An 18,764-nucleotide genomic window follows, 5' to 3' on the forward strand; every position below is an offset into this window, starting at 1 on the left:
CGTTTTTATTTTTAAGCATTTTTTTAATGTAACCAATTTATATGAATTTCAACGCTGTTAATGTTTTCGTTTTTGTTTAATATGACAACGATAATAAATGCATCTTTCAAATCTTTTGATTTTATATGCAATGCATACAGGGTGGCGCAAAATTAATCACTCTATCGGAAGATGTTATAAGTTTTGCAAATTGCGTCGTACATCAATCATATTTGAAATTTGCGAACTAGACAGCTGCAGTATACAAACAAAGTGATAAAACGGGCAAAAAGCTGTATCAACACTGGTAGCAGCCAGTTGATAGGTGTCATCTTTTCCAATTAACAGAAAAAATGAAAAGGTCCAAATAAAGATTTCCACCACTTAAAATATTTTTTTTATTTCGTTAAAAAACTTATTCATAAACGAAATTGGATGTTTGGTTTTGCACCAACCTGGATCTGATTGTATACTGCAGCTGTCTAGTTCACAAATGTCAAATACGATTGACTTACGACGCCATTTGCAAAAATTATAACATCTTCCGGTACAGTGATTAATTTTGCGCCACCCTGTACATAATGTTGTATTAAATTCGGTCCACCTACGACGCCGACGCATATTATATGGCAAAGTTTTCTTATTCTTACTAAACATAAATGACTCATTTTTTTATTCGTAATTTAACATATTTTCAATCTTGATATGAACTATGCAATAAATAATTGTGAATAACGAACGGTTTTTATTAATTTAATTCCCGTTAGAATATCTCTAATTTAGTATGCGTAACATGTTTTTTTTTTCAAATATATTTATTACATAATTTATAATTTCAGACAGTTTTCTGAATATTGATGTTAAGTGTAGGTTTCTACTGTGTTGAAAGTCATATTGTGAGCAGGAAATCGAACATTAAACCTTTGACCGGAAGTCCACACTCTACCTGCAGGGCCCAACCTGACACACACATACATGTATGTATATAATATATATATATATATATATATATATATATATATATATATATATATATATATATATATATATATATATATATATATATATATATATATATATATATATATATATATATATATATATATATATATATATATATATATATATATATATATATATATATATATATATATATATATATATATATATATATATATATATATATATATATATATATATATATATATATATATTTATATAAATATATACAATTTTCGAAATTGTAAATGGAAACACTTGTGTTTTTACCACTTAAGTAATATTTATTTTAACGACTAGTTTCAAAAGCTACAGTTACTTCTATCTTCGGGTCTGAATATAAACAGAAGAAGTTTATATTCAGACCCGAAAATGGAAGCATCTGTTGCTTCCCAAATAAGTCGTTGAAATAAATAAAACTCAAGTGGTAAATTTATTTTTTTCATTTACATTTTCGTCATGCCTTATCACAAAGTGTAAGCCGAAAAATAAATAAAATATAATTTTAATGAATAAATGCATTCTCTCCTTATTTCACCATTCAAACATCTATCCTACATCGTTTTGCCACACATTCGTCTCGTTCTCTATCATGTTGTCACTTTTCTTTAGTAATGATTATTCGTTAATTGGTCCTGTCTGATTATAATGCTCGCGTGCAACTTAAAATCTAAAGAATGCTGCAGCGAATCAGTGCTTCTATGTAGAACACTATGACAGAAATTCGAGGAATGTTTTAATGTCGGGATAAAAATATTAGGATTTCTGTTTATTTGTAAAAGTTTTTGTAAAAGAGGCTGAGTATACGATACTCGGGAATTCCAGATGATTGTTATTCCGTATTTTGGTTAGACTCCTCGCCCACATAATTCACTCAACCAAAATGTTTTCTGCATTCTGAATACAGAATACGTACTGATTTTACTTCTCACCAACTCGTTCGTGTAACGGGAGCACATCTCGAACGGAATTAGCATTTTATTTTTACTTGAATAAATATGAATCTTGTCAACATTCACGTATTGCGTGAAAACGTTAATTTGCATAGATATACGCCAAATTGAGTGTAAATACTGAGAATCAAACTTGTCCACTATGGTATGGGTTAAAATATTGTATTACGATGTATAGACTCTTTCGACGTGGCTCGGTTAAAGTTTGTGGGAGATTTTATCACAATATTCTTACTGCTAACTTTTATTGGAAACGGTACTTGCTCAGGAAACGAAATGTCGCTGATTTATAATATTATATATTTTTTAAATTGTCCGCCTCAAAATTCCGTTTTACAAAATTGTTTACGGCGACATTTGAATTTAAGCATGTATACATAATATTAACTTTTTTTGTCCGGCTCCGTAGAGTAATGGTCAGCACGTTCGGCTACCCTTCTGGAGGTCCAAGGTTCGATATTACCATGGACTGGTACCTGAAGTGGAGAGCTGATCACCTTTCCTTGAAATGTTAACGATCAAGATAACGCTGCCCTATGCCCTATGCACCATCGAGTGCGATGAGGGCTTGAAAAAGATTATATATTTTTTTAAATTAAACAATTGAAATATCTAGTCATCGTTAGGCCTGAATTTGTTTAGCTGACAAGTACGTTTGGAATACATAAAAAAATGAGAAGACTTGCTAAGCTTTAGTCACATTTAATTTTACGGTTTGGATAGTCATAAAATTTATTGAAAATTCGAGGAAAAACTAATGACGGCATATCAAGTGAAAAAATATTTAAATAAAATGTTTTATAAAAATTATTTCTTTTTCAAGTTTTCACGTTGTACCTTTCATAAAAATGAAATATTGTTAATTTGAACATAACCAGTCCTCCGATTCAGGTTCCAGCCAAGAAATATCGAAAATCTGATATTTATTAACCACTTCACTATTGAGGCGGAAAATACAAAATACTATTAAAATTATTTTTTTGAATCTCGGTTATTGACTGGTCTAATACCTCAATTTATTTTTCGTTGAATAAAATTTGCTCTATATTTACACACGTTCCGTTAGTAATTTGCTACGCCATTTTCCAAACACGATTCTAATAATATTTGAATGTAAACTCAGCTGTGACAGTTTTCAGACGCACTTCGCTTTCAGCGCGTCGCGACGGTTTTTCAGTACGACGCCGGCCGTCGTCAGGTTTTCCCGCCTGAAGCATTTTTAGGCGGATGTTACGCGACGCCTACTTTGTTATCGCGGTAAAAAATCAGTTAATTCGTTAAAAACAACGTAAACAATTTTAATCAATCCGTGACTGCTAATTACTAACGATTGATGATAAAGAACCAAAATAAAATAATCGGTGTTTTAGTGACGTGCGGTAAAGTGTTCGTTCTATTTTAAATTGATGTTTTCTTTGAGGAAAATCATTATGATAATAATTTATTAGATTCAATTCCAAATGAAAATACTTGAATGAAAATACAACAACCTTTAAAATTGTTTACCCAATATTTATTTGAAGCATTTTAGATTTTTATTATAAAATTAGAATCAGCAGTTGGTTGAGTGGGAGATTGAACTTTGGACGTCTGATTTGAAATTCACAACTTTACCACAACTCTATTCGACTCTTTAATTCGTATAATATTGATACTTCTTACTTTTATTCTCTGTCATTATTTTTAGAGTTAATTATTGAAGCATTCTGGTTGGAAGGCAATGCTTCTTTTTTAAACACGTTTTTGCATAAGTATATATATTTCGTAATACAATGATTTTCAAGTAAGGTTTTAGATAGAGTTCTGGCGGCATGAGAATACTTACGAAGTACCTTCTTTATGTTATAGCTTAGTATTCAGTATATTACCTCGGACAAACAAGTGAAGCGTTATACTGATTGACATACCTTTATGCAATTTTAAAAATGCAAAATATGTACGTCACCTTATTTTTTCTGTATAAAAGTAAGTCAAAAGATTTTTTATTTTCATTTTACTTGATAATTCAAACGCCGTATCGGTGTTTGATAATGATGCAGAATGCATCGAAACACGTGTCACAATAGATTTCAAGAAATACGTAGTTGTATTTACCAAGGAAAAGTTAAATAAAAAATGTATACATATTACCAAAAAGTGATTACCGAATCAATTAATAACACAAATAAAAACCTTATTTTTATTATAGTTCAATAAACATAAAAATGTAATTACTAAAAAATCAGAAAGTCTTTTAGGTGTTGTGATCTCTTGTCAAATATGTATATAAAGTAAAAAAAGTGCTATTTAATCAATCAGAAAAGGCGTTGAAGGCATAATTATAATTATGCAGTGAAAAAAAAGGTCTTTAAGTATGATAAAAACATTGCTGTACATTAAAAAATCTTTAACTCCTATCGGCACTTGAAAGTGCATATGGCACTGCACCGGATCGGTGCGGTGTTAGCTTGAGCGTTAATTAACAAATATGAACCGTAGATCATTAGTTTTTCACTACAGATTCTTGGAAAAATAAGTGGAATGTATTTGATGGAATACAGATGACGTAAGTAAAGGAGCTTAGGACATAACTGCTACCTATATGGGAAAAGAAATGGAGGAGGTATACCAGGAAAAAAATAAAATAGCGGGGGTACTCGGAGTTACTCAAAGGCTGTGAAAGTTATACACTGGTATAATGTATGCGAGTCCTTCGAGGAAAAAATTAAAACAGTAAACATTTGTACAGAGTTTTTTTTTGTGTGAATATCATCAGTGATTAGTTAACTGGATAATTCCAATTACGGCATCGACACCCTTAAATATACTATTAAATAGGTATTAAAAATTACTTATTTATTGATTTGGCGTTCAATTTGTAGAACCCCATTTTAATTTATATATTAATTGTTAAATCAAACAGATTTTTTCAGTTATTTTTTAACAATAAAATACAATCTGTGTTTGATTAAACAATTAATACATAAATTAAAAATTACTTTCCTAAATGTAAATGGAGCCTTAATTATTGGCATTATAACAAAGTACACGAGCTTTACCGTCAGATTTACTGATAAGTATCAGTACCATATTATTTTAACATTTCGTCATTCTTCCTAGTATTCTAAGTGTAATTATTTTATAGTGGGTAATAATACCAGTATTGAAATTTCATATTTAGTGTAATTACCGGGTAAAATGTATTTTCTATTCTACCGAGATTGTTTTTACGCGAGCCAAACAGGTTTATATCTGGTTCAAATCAATTGATCAAATAAGCATTTCCTTTTAGGCCTGTTTTCGATTAAATTCAATTAATTTTTTTTTACCGAGTATCAAACTGAAGAATGATAAATTGTATTATCCATTATTATGAAAATAAATACAGACATTAAGAATCAAATAAGATGTTCATTGAAAAATTGTTGATCTGTATTATTTTATCGTTAAGTCAGAGAAACATATTTTTAAACGTATTATTATATTTATAATGTTCACGTGTTGATAGATAAATATTTCAAATTTCAATTATTGGGTAATAATATGTAACTTTTAAATTCCCCCACAAAGGAGGAATCATACTATGTAATCAAAAGCTATAAATGCCTATATATATATTTTACAATGTGTGCGGATAACATGAACAGTGCCTTTCCTAACGCAAAGCAACGTTATGTAGTCAAATTCAAGAAGACATTTTTTCTGTATTTTAGCTGTTTTTCTTTCGTCTTCTTTTCAAATATTGCAAACCTACTTTGCCTTTGAAAAAATAAATAAAAAAGGAAGGATACAGAAGAAGCCTATATCCAGCAGAGGACAGAAAGCTGAAGAAGAAAAATACTCGTTTTATTAATTTGTATTCCAATAATTATTTTTTCGGAAATAATCTTATGCTTCGTATATTGATCTTTTCTCTCCACGTGTACTGTTAATAATTTAAAGGGGTTTCCGTATCAATTATTTAATATTGTGATAATGAATATATGATAGCAAGAAATCGTCGGATTCTTCAGGGATATTTTTTCTACATAAAATCAAAATTGACTTTCTCATTGATGGTTACCGACTTAATGAAGTGCAAGGAACCTATCAATTACTAATTTAATAAAGTGCAAAGAGGACAAAGTGCAGTCACTGCATGTCCGGATTTGTGACTCTGCTGGTCGTATCATGTCTTGGAAGTCTATGAACTTTATGACTTGGATCGCGTGCTCAAAGTTCTTACAGTCTTAAAGAAATACTACTGCTTATGATGAGAACTAAAACCTTACAGTATCTACCTACAAATCGTAATCTACAATATTCTAGGTAATTTATGTGACTTGAATTTGGTATTATGAAGACGCTAATATCGTTATAAATCACTCATTAGTTACGTTATATAATCTATCGAATTATGTCGTGGTAAACCAAATATATTACAATTTTTCAAAGTCTAAATAATGTAGGTATTGATTTAGTGATATCGCAATGCAGTATTCTTTAAAAATACAATATCATTTACCATAAAATTACGTTTACGAACGATGTATTTTTAAAATTAGATCCAAAATGTTAAAAATATCTCACATGAGTTCAAATCTTTGTAAGAATATAATTATTTTTATTGATGTATTTATTACAGATTCTTTATATACATTTCTGGGAATGTAATATGGTTGGCTCAAGAAACCATTTACAGGGCATTAAGGAAGAGATTTAATGTTTAATACATAATTGATGATGACACAAAAACGGATAAAATCAATATAAAAATAGAGATGTCAGACATGGTGATACTATCTCACCTAGTACGTGACATTGAGAAAGTTTGTTTATTCAAATCTCACATCTATTTTGTTGCTTTTATTGATGAAATTCTTCATTTGTTTTAATGATTTTATTTTAATGTAAAAAAACATAATAATCCATAGATTTGGGTTCATTGGGAAGTCGGTAGAAGCTACATATCTACATATTTAGTCGAAAAATTCTCAAAATTACGATTTGGATTTTTCGCTATTGTATGTCTAAATAACTAACACTTTTCGTTAATTATTACTATGAAAATAATGGTTTTTGGCAGACTGAATGCAGTCGAAATGCGATCCCTCAGACGAATGTGTGGCAAAACGATGTTTGATAGATGTTCGAATGATGAAATAAGGAAAGAATGTAAGGCTGAGATAAGCCTTATCGATAAAATTAAGAAAGGTGTGTTGAGATGGTTTGGACATGTGGAGCGTATGAGTGAAGAAAGAACGGTTAAACAAATTTATGGAGCGAATGTAGTTGGAAAAAGAAGCAGAGGACGACCGAGGAAAACTTGGCACAATCAGGTATGTCAAATACTTGAAAGCGGCCGGGTCAGGAGTCGTAATAATCGTCGGGTATGTATGAGGAGATGCATGAATGTAGAAGAGGCAAAGAATGTTTGCAAAGACAGAGTGGTGTGGCGTTCGATTCTCTCTGCCTACCCCTGCGGGGAAGCGGCGTGATGGTTAGTTAGTTAGTTAGTTATGCTATTATTTCGAAAAATAATTTATTTTGTAACCAGTTCTTGTTTCAAATGATGTCCTCAATTAAAATAAAAGTGAATTTTTCAATGAACATTTCTAATTAATCTGTTTTAATGCGTGCCCATACATTGATATATATTTACATTATTATTGTTTTGATTTGAGGTTATAAGTATTGTAACCTGATAGCTGATACCTATTTATTTCATAACGATCTATTTTAAAAAGTACACAGTTCATTTTTTTATCTATAATCCTTGACTCCAATATGCAATTTTGTATGTATTTTTATCGTTATCATTTCGTGCCGGTAAAATTTGAAAACTCTTTACTAAATATTTTCGCAATCACACGATAAGTCTGGATTAAGATTACAATCGTTATTGTGTATTGACAATTGACCTGAATTTTAGGCGAACGATTTTTGCTACAAATGAAGAGCGAATAGCTGTCAAATAACTGAATACTTTGGTAGTTTGTGTTCCAAATAAATAATGATCGCTCCTCGGTCCTCTCGGAAGATTAATATCTCAACTTCAAATTTTATACAAATTGCAAAGCGTACCATTCTCAGCGATATTTAATCATTTACAATTTTTTTAGTTCTTTTGTCTAAAACTTTGTACATATCGCTCACTCCTTTCAAGAAGGTCATAAATCAAAAATCGTCAATTTTTAGTTGTACATGTTTTCGGAATGCCCAGAAAATGTACTATATCCCAGCAAAAGCAGCATATTTTCAACTTAATATTTACCCGCTACAGGGCAGAAAGTGTTATTTTTGCATTTTGAAGAAAAGGTATGTTTTAATTATTTTTAAAAATATATTTAATATTTTTCAAATGGAGAAAAAACCTTCAGGTTTTACCCAAAAAGATCTGTTGCACAGTAAAAACTTCAATAAGTGGCTTGATATTTATTTTTAATAGATTGTATTATATTTTTAAACTTTAAAAACGTTCTCCTGAAAAATCAAGTTTTTTGATTTATGACGTTCTTGAAAGGAGTGAGCGATATGGTAATAATAATAGTTTTCGGTAATTTATATAGCGCCATTTTCGTAAAATACTACCTCAACGCGCCTCTATTCTGGATTTTATAACCGAGAAATTGTTTTATTATTTTTTATAGATATCCCTTTATAGAGACTTGCCCGTATTCTATATTCTTGAAATATCTAAAAAAGTATCAGATAATATATATAATCAAAATGTAACTTTGTTTTAAAATCACTATAAATTTAAAGTGATTTTAGCACAAAGTTACATTTTAATTATAAAATGGAAAATCACAAAGTTAGTGCTTCAAATATAAATTAAATTATAGATAATATATAATTTGCCATTTTCAAATATCGCTCACTCCTTTCAAGAACGTCATAAATCAAAAAACTTGATTTTTCAGGAGAACGGTTTTAAAGTTTAAAAATATAAAACAATGTATTAAACATAAATATCAAGCCACTTATTAAACTTTTTACTGTGCAACAGATCATTTTAGGTTTAACTTGAAGGTTTTTTCCCCATTTCAAAAATATTTAGTATATTAAAAAAAAAAAACAAAACAATACCTTTTCTTCAAAATGCAAAAACAACACTTTCTGACCTGTAGCGGGTAAATATTAAGTTAAAAATATGCCTCTTTTGCTGGGATATTGTACATTTTCTGGACATTCCGAAAACATGCACAACTGAAAATTGACGATTTTTTATTTATGACGTTCTTGAAAGGAGTGAGCGATATGAGGTTTCATCAAAATGAATTTGAAACCGCAAAAGTCTAAAAGTGGGCTCAAAATCTATAAAATTAAGCTATAACCCCAGTTTTCTATTCCAATTTTTGAGAACAACGTCTATATACAAATTACAATAGGTGTGTGGTAAAATTTATTTCTCATATATTAACATCTATATCCTTTAAAAAAATGCTTGAGAATATGAATGTTATTACGAAAGTGTTTGAATCGACGCCCTTTTTTTTGGTTTTCCTATTTCCTCGTTTTGTTTTTGTCTGATATTTTTTTGTTATGGCTTTACTATTTTCTAGTTTTGTTCTAATAATAATAATAAAACCCTTATCCGCACCCCAATGGTGCATAGGGCACTGCTTCATAGAAACGCAGTGTTATCTTGATCGTTTACACATGAAGGAAAGGTGATCAGCCCTCCGCGTCAGGTACCAGTCCAGGGTAATATTGAATAAATATGACAGTGAAAAAATCACTTATATTTATTTGACCCCCCCGGGAATCGAACCCGGGACCTCCAGAACGGTAGCCAAGCGTGCTGACCATTACACTACGGAAGCGGAGTTTTGTTCTACTACTCTTTAATATTTTTATAATGTTTATATTGACAATGTATATTGCTATCTTAGCACATCTCTAACTATTTTTTCTACTCTTTATTATCGTTTAGGATGTTTGTATTTTCTATGCATTGCTACCGAACTACCATATGTTTCTTTTACTTTAAATTATATTCTACTCCCCCTCCTCTATATATTTTTTAATCTCAAATTTGCATTGATGTTTATTTTCACAACCTTTTGAGTGGGTCCTAATACTGGGTTTCTCCACTTAAGAGTTTTTTTCTTCCATTTCTGATATCTCAACATAGATAAAGAAGAATATGGTCATAAGGCCTGTAAATACCCATACTTCCATATTCTTCTTCATCTATGTTGAGATATCAAATATGTAATTATTTTTACTTTGTACTGCCATCGTTCATGTCTTATTATTTTCGAAATACATTTCAATTATTCGTATTTCCTGTCATATAAATAGGTAAATTTGTAGCGGGCACACAGACTTATATGATATTATTTTCCTATAGTAGATTTATTAAACCATTTGTAGAAATAAACTTCTAAAATGGAAAACAAAATCTAATGGTCTTGCCTGTTTTTGTCTGGTCTTTTCCCATCTGAACCATAGTGACAGCAAGCAAGTGCGTTGTAAGGAAGATGAATAAACCATTATATCCGTCATTTACTGATTCTACAATAAATACGGAGTAGAGAGGTCATTCAGAATACTAAATCGAAGTGACCGCGACGCTCCTCCTAGGTATGTGTATGTGTACTAGACGAATCAAAGTTATTTTTGTATTACGTGTCATTCGTGCCTCATGCGTCTGGAGACACAATCCTATTCCCAGCATTCAAGCGATGAATGTAAGCTTTTCTAAGCTTTTTTTTTAAAAACATATTTTAATCCTCTTACAATCACTGTAATTTAGTTGTTCGTTAACTCTCACGCGACGATAGTTACCTATTCGGTTAGCCATAATTGAACCATGTTATGTATAAACCATCCAACCTACAACTTGCAAAATTTAACGTTTTGATGAAAGGTACTTCATCGACAGTAAATGTTTATAATTTATATTTGAAGCACTGACTTTGCGATTTTCCATTTTATGATTAAAATGTAACTTTGTTTTAAAAACACCATAAATATTTTATTACAACTTAATTATAATGTCTACCGGTTTCGAAGCTTACCTCTTCTTTATCAAGACTGACTCAGTAGTATGAATCAGTCTTGGTAAAGAAGCTGTTAGCTTTGAGACCGGTAGACATTATAATTATTATTATTATTATTATTTTAAAATTAAATTAATTATTATTAAAATATTTATAGTGATTTTAAAACAAAGTTACATTTTAATTATATTGGTAAATTTTTAATTTGCCGAAGACACCTAAACCAAAAGATCAACAATTTTTTTTGGAGAACTTTTGTCTAACCCACAACCAATAAATCTATGAAACAAATAAGTGAGAAATTTCCATTTGAATTGACAGCTTTTAGCATTTTTCACGTTAAAATTATTTACACACATGAAAATATTGCAGAAAAAAATCCATGTGGTTTGAATGTGTTCGACTTCGAACTAGAATAATAATAAAAAAAATTCGCTGAAACCATCCAAGATGTTTACAACATTTTGAGTGTGTCCAAATACTTGTTCACAAAATCTGGATTATCTCCAATTAAAGGAGTTATTTTCATATTATTTTTTGACATCTCATCAAAGAAGAAGAAGAATATGGAAGTCATTGAAATATGGGCATTTACGGGGCTGACGACCGTCATAGGCTATGACGATCGTCAAATCCGGAAATGCCCAGACCTCCATATTCTTCTTCATCTTTGATGAGATGTCAAAAAATAACATCCAAGATGTGTTCATTCCATCATTTTTGTGATTTTGCTGAAACCATCCAACCAATAAAATACTGAACTGTGACTTTACTGACGAAATCATCATTTTTTTTTACATGACAGTAAACAATACTTCTTTATGGTAATATTGAAACAAATCTAACTTCAACCATTTCAAATAGTGATGTAAGTAAATAGTGTGTATTTTAAAGTTTTGAAAACATTCAAATGCAGTTATCTCAGCTTGGTGTGTTGGATGGTTTCTGCATAACATGGCCCAATTGTAAGTCTCTGAGCGATCATCGAACTTTCGTGTGATTTCTTGAAACTTCGCACACTTCTAATAGATACATTTTATTAATATTTACTTTGCACACTCTATCGTAAACAAACTCAGCTAGTCGACCCTGAAATGATCGCTAACGGGTTTAAAAACTGCATTGAATACTGTAATAGGAATAATTAATATTCACATGCACAGTGTAACACTTGTATATATTTTAAATATCTTACATACGTATAAGAAAAAGTAATGTTCCTTAGTTTATTTATCGTAAATAAATTAATAATAATATCTCGACCCATTCCTAGCAAAATACTGTGAACACCAGTAAGGCAAAGATCGTTTTGTTTTAGTAAATCTACTCCTGATAAAATGTAATTATTTTTAATTTAAGTTTAACTTAGTTAATAACACTATTTCTTAAAATCTATTGTGACACATGTTTCGATGCATTCCGCATCATTTTCAAACACCGTATGAAAATGATGCGGAATGTATCAAAACACGTGTCACAATACATTTAAGGAATAGTGGTAAAATATAAATTAAAAATATATAGACTTTACCACAAAGTGACTGCCGAATCAATTAATGGAATTTTCGTAATTATATTTATTTGGATCAGATTGATTTGAATAAAACGATCTTTACGTTATTGGCGTTACTTTATTTTACTTGGAAATGGTAAACCTGCTTTACTGATATTGGAGGACTTGTACGCATTTTTAGACATTTCTACAATTTACACAACTATGCTATAATTCATCGTTAAATCCGTTTTACTAAAAATATAAACTGTCTACTTATTCCGTGTGTGGCGAGTGTTTTTGCCTAAAGTTTTCACCCAATAATTACATGTAATTATAGTAACTTTGAACATAAGGAGTAAAACCACTCTCATTTAGGAAAAGGCTATGAATTTGTGTATTAATTTTAAATCAAACACAGATTTTTTGAGTCTACTAAGTTGTATTTTATTAACAAAAACACATAAAAAATTATATTCTGACAATTGTTTCGCCTTGTTAGGGCATTATCAAACGAATAATAATGCCTATCATTCGTTTGATAATGTCAACATAGTAAACAGTGTTGTATATGCCGAAGATAAATTTCAGAATCACATGGACATTATTAGGTTGAATAATCTGTTTGTCTTGTTTATTAAATTTTAAGTCGATTAAACTTCTTTTGTTCATGACATTTTTCCATTAACGTAAGCTAAATGATGCTGCTAATACTGATGTGTATCTGTATGGTTATTTTTAAAAGATGCAGTTAGATTGATGTCTGTGACATATTCAAAGCGCTGCTCACAATCATGCCATCAATTCATTCCCGACCTTGAACGTCCACTTTTTAATATCTTTTCTACGAATCTATGCTTAGAAAATTCTCGGTCCAGATTCTAGATAAGCTCATCGCTTCGTATTTAGATTTCACAACCTCCCGCGGCATTTAGTCTGATAAAAAAATGTAAAGAACGCCGCTGTTGACATTTTTAGTATTAATTCTGGTCAGCCGATTGGTTCCGCCGCCTAGAATTCTGGAAACAACGCTCCCTGCCTTCGGACAAGGAATAGTGCCCATTCCAGGAAGTTGTAAAGGGACCAGCGGTATTCTAATCTCATACGCAGGGGGATATGTCTGAACGATCTTTGAATACATATTCAATATCGCGCTCCAGCGATCCTTCATGGACCGACGACCAGAATGTCAATGATACTGTTCCAGCGCCTACACGGTATTAGCTCGTACAAATTTAACCTGAGCAATCAATGAAAGACGACCATAATGAGCTCAAGGCCTACAATAATAGTAATTGTCTATTTGCATTCATTTTAGAAATCGAGTCATAGTAGGCAGTAATTTAAATTCATACCTGTTAATAAATATAGGGTGTGGTATAATAACGTCGACTTATCTGTTTTGCTTGTAACCTTTGGGCCGATGGAAAAAGTATAAATTAGTTAAGTTAGGTCGTAATTTTGTGATGTATTATAAACATACTGTGTTTGAAACATGTGATTTTAAAATAAATCCATCGTTTCTGTGACGTCATTCATTACCAACTTACGAAAACAACGTATTTACGAAAGAGAATTTTCCAAAGGAAAATGATGAATGAAAATATCGATTATGTCGGCTGTTATAAGCACAAAACGAGTCTAAAACAATCCTTTATAGGTTGAGTATGTTAAATTCGATATTCCTCCCGTCTGAAAATGATCCATTATCGCATCATCACGAAACTGTAATGAAACCTAACCGAATTCCTCAGTAATCCGTGCGAATGTGACATTCAGAACTGTCAAATCTGGAGATGTTCGTCAATCTTCGTCACGCCAGATCGACGCAGTCGGTTCGGCGGGAGGTCCCATAGCCGCGTGTCTAAATCGAATGATCTCCGGCTTTTGTCGACGCGAACTAATCTCAACAGCGTTTTCGCTTCATGGGCAGACTGATTGGGAATACTTTTTTATGTTATTTCTCGTACTATGTAAGTCGATCAACCCTTTAAAACATTGTACTGTAAAAATATATATATATATATATATATATATATATATATATATATATATATATATATATATATATATATATATATATATATATATATATATATATATATATAAATATCAAAAGTAATTTGATCTGAAACCTTAATTATTCATCTACTACATCTCTCCAAAAAAAAAAATTATTTTTTATTGTTTTTCTTTTCTTTATTTTTTATTTCTTTATTATTGCAATTTTGATTTCATTGTATAAAAAATGTTGTAAAACATATATGGCTGACTAAGTATTGCACCACTACTTAGTCAAGCTGGAATAAATAGTTATTATTATTTTATTATATCAAATGCAGTTCCACCAAAAATATAGTTCAGTATAAAACTGAAATCTAATTATTTAATTTCTAATTATTTGACAAAAAAATAGTTGTACACTTAATACTTATTTATACGATAAAAAAAATCGCTGGCTTTAAAATTTAGATACAACCTTGCATTCGAATACGAGCGTATTCTAATCTATTGTATATTTAAAAAAAAAAACGAATCAAAATATCATTTTCATTATCACACACTCAATAAACAAATTACGATTAATCGACGTCTGTCTTTGACATTTGTTTACTTATTTCTCTATGTAATATGAAGTCGTATACAAAATAAACACCATGTCAATTAATAGAAATAAAGATTTCTCGAATTGGTGGTTGAGTCCCTCGCGTCTTAAGACAAAACTATTAAATCAGCACCCGTTCTCAGGGGATTAAAACTATCAGCTGGCTCCTAGCCAAGAGCTCACAGTAATGGAGAGTAGTCTCAGACGTAATGGAGAGTAGTCTCAGAAGTGGGAGAGCCATTCTTTAAAATCTGAAGCCATTAGAAAAGTAAATGTGATATTTGCTGTCGTTCATTTCCTTAATAGGTTGCCTCATTGTGTCTGTTTTGTACATTCACGCTTTCTTTTAATTTATTATTTCTTTCTGATAGGATTGTATTATAATTTCTCCATAGCTACAAGATCAGGAGTGGATCCAGATTTTTAAAACTTAATTTTAAGAAAGATTTATTTACTAATAAAAAAAATATTTTTGTGTATATTTTTTGGAAATCTTTGATAATTTAATTTATATTTGAATCAATAACATTGTGATTTTCCATTTTATAATTAAAATATAACTAAAATTTTATAATTAAAATATAACTATAATTTAAAATAACTATTAATAAGTCTGCCTCCATAGTGTAGTGGTTAACGCGCTAGGCTACCAAGCTGGAGGTCCCGGGTTCGATCCCCAAGAGGGTCAAAATAAATGTTAGTGATTCTTCAGTCTAATATTAATTTAATATGACCCTGGACTGGTAACTGAAGCAGAAGGCTGATCACCTTTCCTTCGTGTATTTAACAATCAAGATAACACTGCTTCTATACGATGCAGTGCCCTATGCATCATTGGGGTGCGGATAAGGGTTAGAAGAAGAAGAAGAATTAATATTATATTAAATATTTATAAATAGAAAAAAAAGCCACTTGAGATCTATCTGCCTAGCGGCCAAATTTTTTTGAATTTTGTTATGTCTTGAAAAAGAAGCGGTTAGCTTTGAAACCGGTAGACATTATTATTAAGTTATAGTAAAATATTTATAGTAGAATAAAGTCACATTTTAATTATATCTATGAAAAAAAAAAAATTTTAAATTTTTATAAGCCAAAAGTGAAAATAAGGCGCGAATTTGTGTTGCTTACACCAATTATTCAAATTCGCACCCAATGATACAGGTCACTGCAACGTATGGAAGTAGTGTTATCTTGACCGTTAAATACATGAAAGGTGATCAACCCTACGCTTCAGATACCCGTCTAGGGTAATATTAATAAATATTATAGTAAAAATTAATTATATTTGTTTTGTCATGTCCCATTTCCAGGTTTTTTCACAAATTTACGGATGTGGAATTTTATAATTGGAATAGTACCTACAAGTACTTATTTTGGGTAACTCATTTATGAGAATGACAATCCAAGTAAAAAAAAATAAAAATAAAAATTGCTTCAAACGGCTTGAATTTATATAAATGAAAAATTGTAACCTTGCATTTAAAAACTAGAATAATAAAAAGAATCTCAAAACCAAAACATATAGAAAACGCATATAATCATGAATTAACCAAAAAAAAAACTAAACAGTGATAAAAACGTCACCATGAATTTAATTTATATCACCACAAACAAAGCTATTTTAAAATAAGCTTCGATTTTTTATTATTTGGTAAATCCGTCTCTGGAATGAACTGATCCTATAATGAGATCATATTATTTCAAAGGTGTGTTTTCATTTGCATTAATGTATATAAATATTGAGACCGCTTGGAAATTTGATAATACCCTTTCGTGAATTTTAACTCTTTTATTGTATATGTATTTGACCTTTATTTAGAAAAAATGTGTTTATATTTTATGTATTTAAAAATCTTCGTTATTTATACGGTATCAATGTTTTTTTAGTAAACTTTGTTTTTTGGTATTCGGTAAATTTCATGGTAATTGGCTGCCGTTAGTTTTTTGTTTGAAAACTTTGTACATTAGCAATACTGTTTCAGGAATGCAGGTAAAATTAAAGTTTAATTTAGTTTTATTTTTTTATTATATATTATTTACGTCCGTCAAAAAACCCCGTAAAATACGCTGTTGACTGGTTAGGTCAGATTAGATTAAGTTAGGTAATTTGAGTAGTGTGTTTGTCATAATCACGGTGAATGTTATAAATGTATAAAGCGGTCACTTAAAGCAGCCTATGACTCATTGAAAGCCCTCTAAATACCAATACTTCCATAGTCTTCTTCGTCTTTGTTGAGATGTCAATATAAATAACTCCAAACCCAGATATGTGAACAAAGATTTGGAATAACTTTTTAACTCTAATTACTCAACGCGAGGATAATATTCACTCTCCGATTATCAATTACCAGCGAATGTAATACAATAAACCCCCCTATAACGTTGACATAGGAACCGCGTTATCGGAGGGAGAGTTGTAGCGGGTTAACGTTTTTAAATTGTATTTTAATTTTAAATGACTCATCTCAGTCATTTCCGTTGATTAAAATGTACAAATACAATTTTTTTATTAACACCCTATAAAGTTTCCTCCGATAACGCGGTACTAATAGTAATAATAATAATATTCTCAATATAATATTTAAAGCATTTACTTTGTGGTTACTCATTTTTTCTTTTTAATTTTTGAAAAATGTTTATAATAAAAGTATAGAACCACTCACCGAGATTTTTATGTCTACCGGTTTCGAGACGTACCCGTCTCTTCGTCAGGACAATCACTACTACAGCATGCAAACAATACCACCCTTCACCACCATAGCACCATTTACACACTTAAAACTACACAAAATGTTTCGACCAAAAATCGCATGTGATAATAGTAATAATAATTAGAAAATAATAATAAATTTTGGATAATTTATATAGTATAGACCCATTTTCGTAAAATACTACCTCAAGGGCGCTTTACTGTGAATGAATTGGGGAAACAAATGAGTCAAACCTATCTCATCGTTATAAGGTTACATTTAGAATATTTTGTGACATATTATCATATTTTGAATGTACCTATACATCTTCCCGCGTCGTGTCTACAAAAAAATAAGTCGCCTTTTGTATTGTGGAATCTGTAAAAAGTAATTTTGCTGAATAGCCCATTGTACATGGGCAATGATTCCTTGAACATTAGTGTTATGGTATACAAGATGACAACTCGTGTCTGGTATTGATGTCAACTGGCCTCTGCTGCCTGCTCGCCGTCTCCTGTGATTTATCGACCGCAAACATGATTCATTTCCTCGACATATTGTATTTCAGAAGTTACTACTAATATTACAACTCCAAAGGTCGCGAGTTCAAAACTCAAATAATTCATTTTCTTTTAAAATCAATAAAACAAAAGTAAAAGAATAAATTGAACGATTTTCGGACACTCGATTTCGTAAAAATATACTTTCGATGTTTCCAAAATCGTTTCTTGAGGTCATGGTATATCAAAGGTCGTTTTATATTAAAAAAAAATGTCTTTGTATTTGGATTTAAAAAAAAATATTGATCAAATAAAATAGAATTTTTTAATTTTTATTATTTACACAAATATTTTAATTTCATACTATTTCTATGAGCCTAAGCGACTCTTATTAGAAATAGGTATCAAATTGTGGTTGAGTGGGTTCGAAGCGAGAAACTCTGACTTAAGAGTCCGCGGCACTAAGTACGAGACCACAACCCGACATACAATTTATTTCTTTATTAAGAGACTACATTATCGATACTTATGTCGTTTTGTTTACTAATATTTGACCAGTGACCGGGTTTCGTCGTTACCG

At 30.5% G+C, this 18,764-nt stretch overlaps 1 protein-coding gene across 6 annotated transcripts in view; it reads left to right on the plus strand.

Annotated features, from left to right (window-relative positions):
* Positions 1-18,764, plus strand: part of pyd (zonula occludens-like protein polychaetoid) — a 157,359-nt gene that overhangs the window by 41,277 nt on the left and 97,318 nt on the right. The gene's annotated exons all lie outside the window — the stretch shown is intronic.

This window comes from Brachycentrus maculatus, unplaced genomic scaffold, assembly GCF_059751285.1.
Source record: "Brachycentrus maculatus isolate JH-2025_06_01 unplaced genomic scaffold, ASM5975128v1 h1tg000055l, whole genome shotgun sequence".
Taxonomy (NCBI): domain Eukaryota; kingdom Metazoa; phylum Arthropoda; class Insecta; order Trichoptera; family Brachycentridae; genus Brachycentrus; species Brachycentrus maculatus.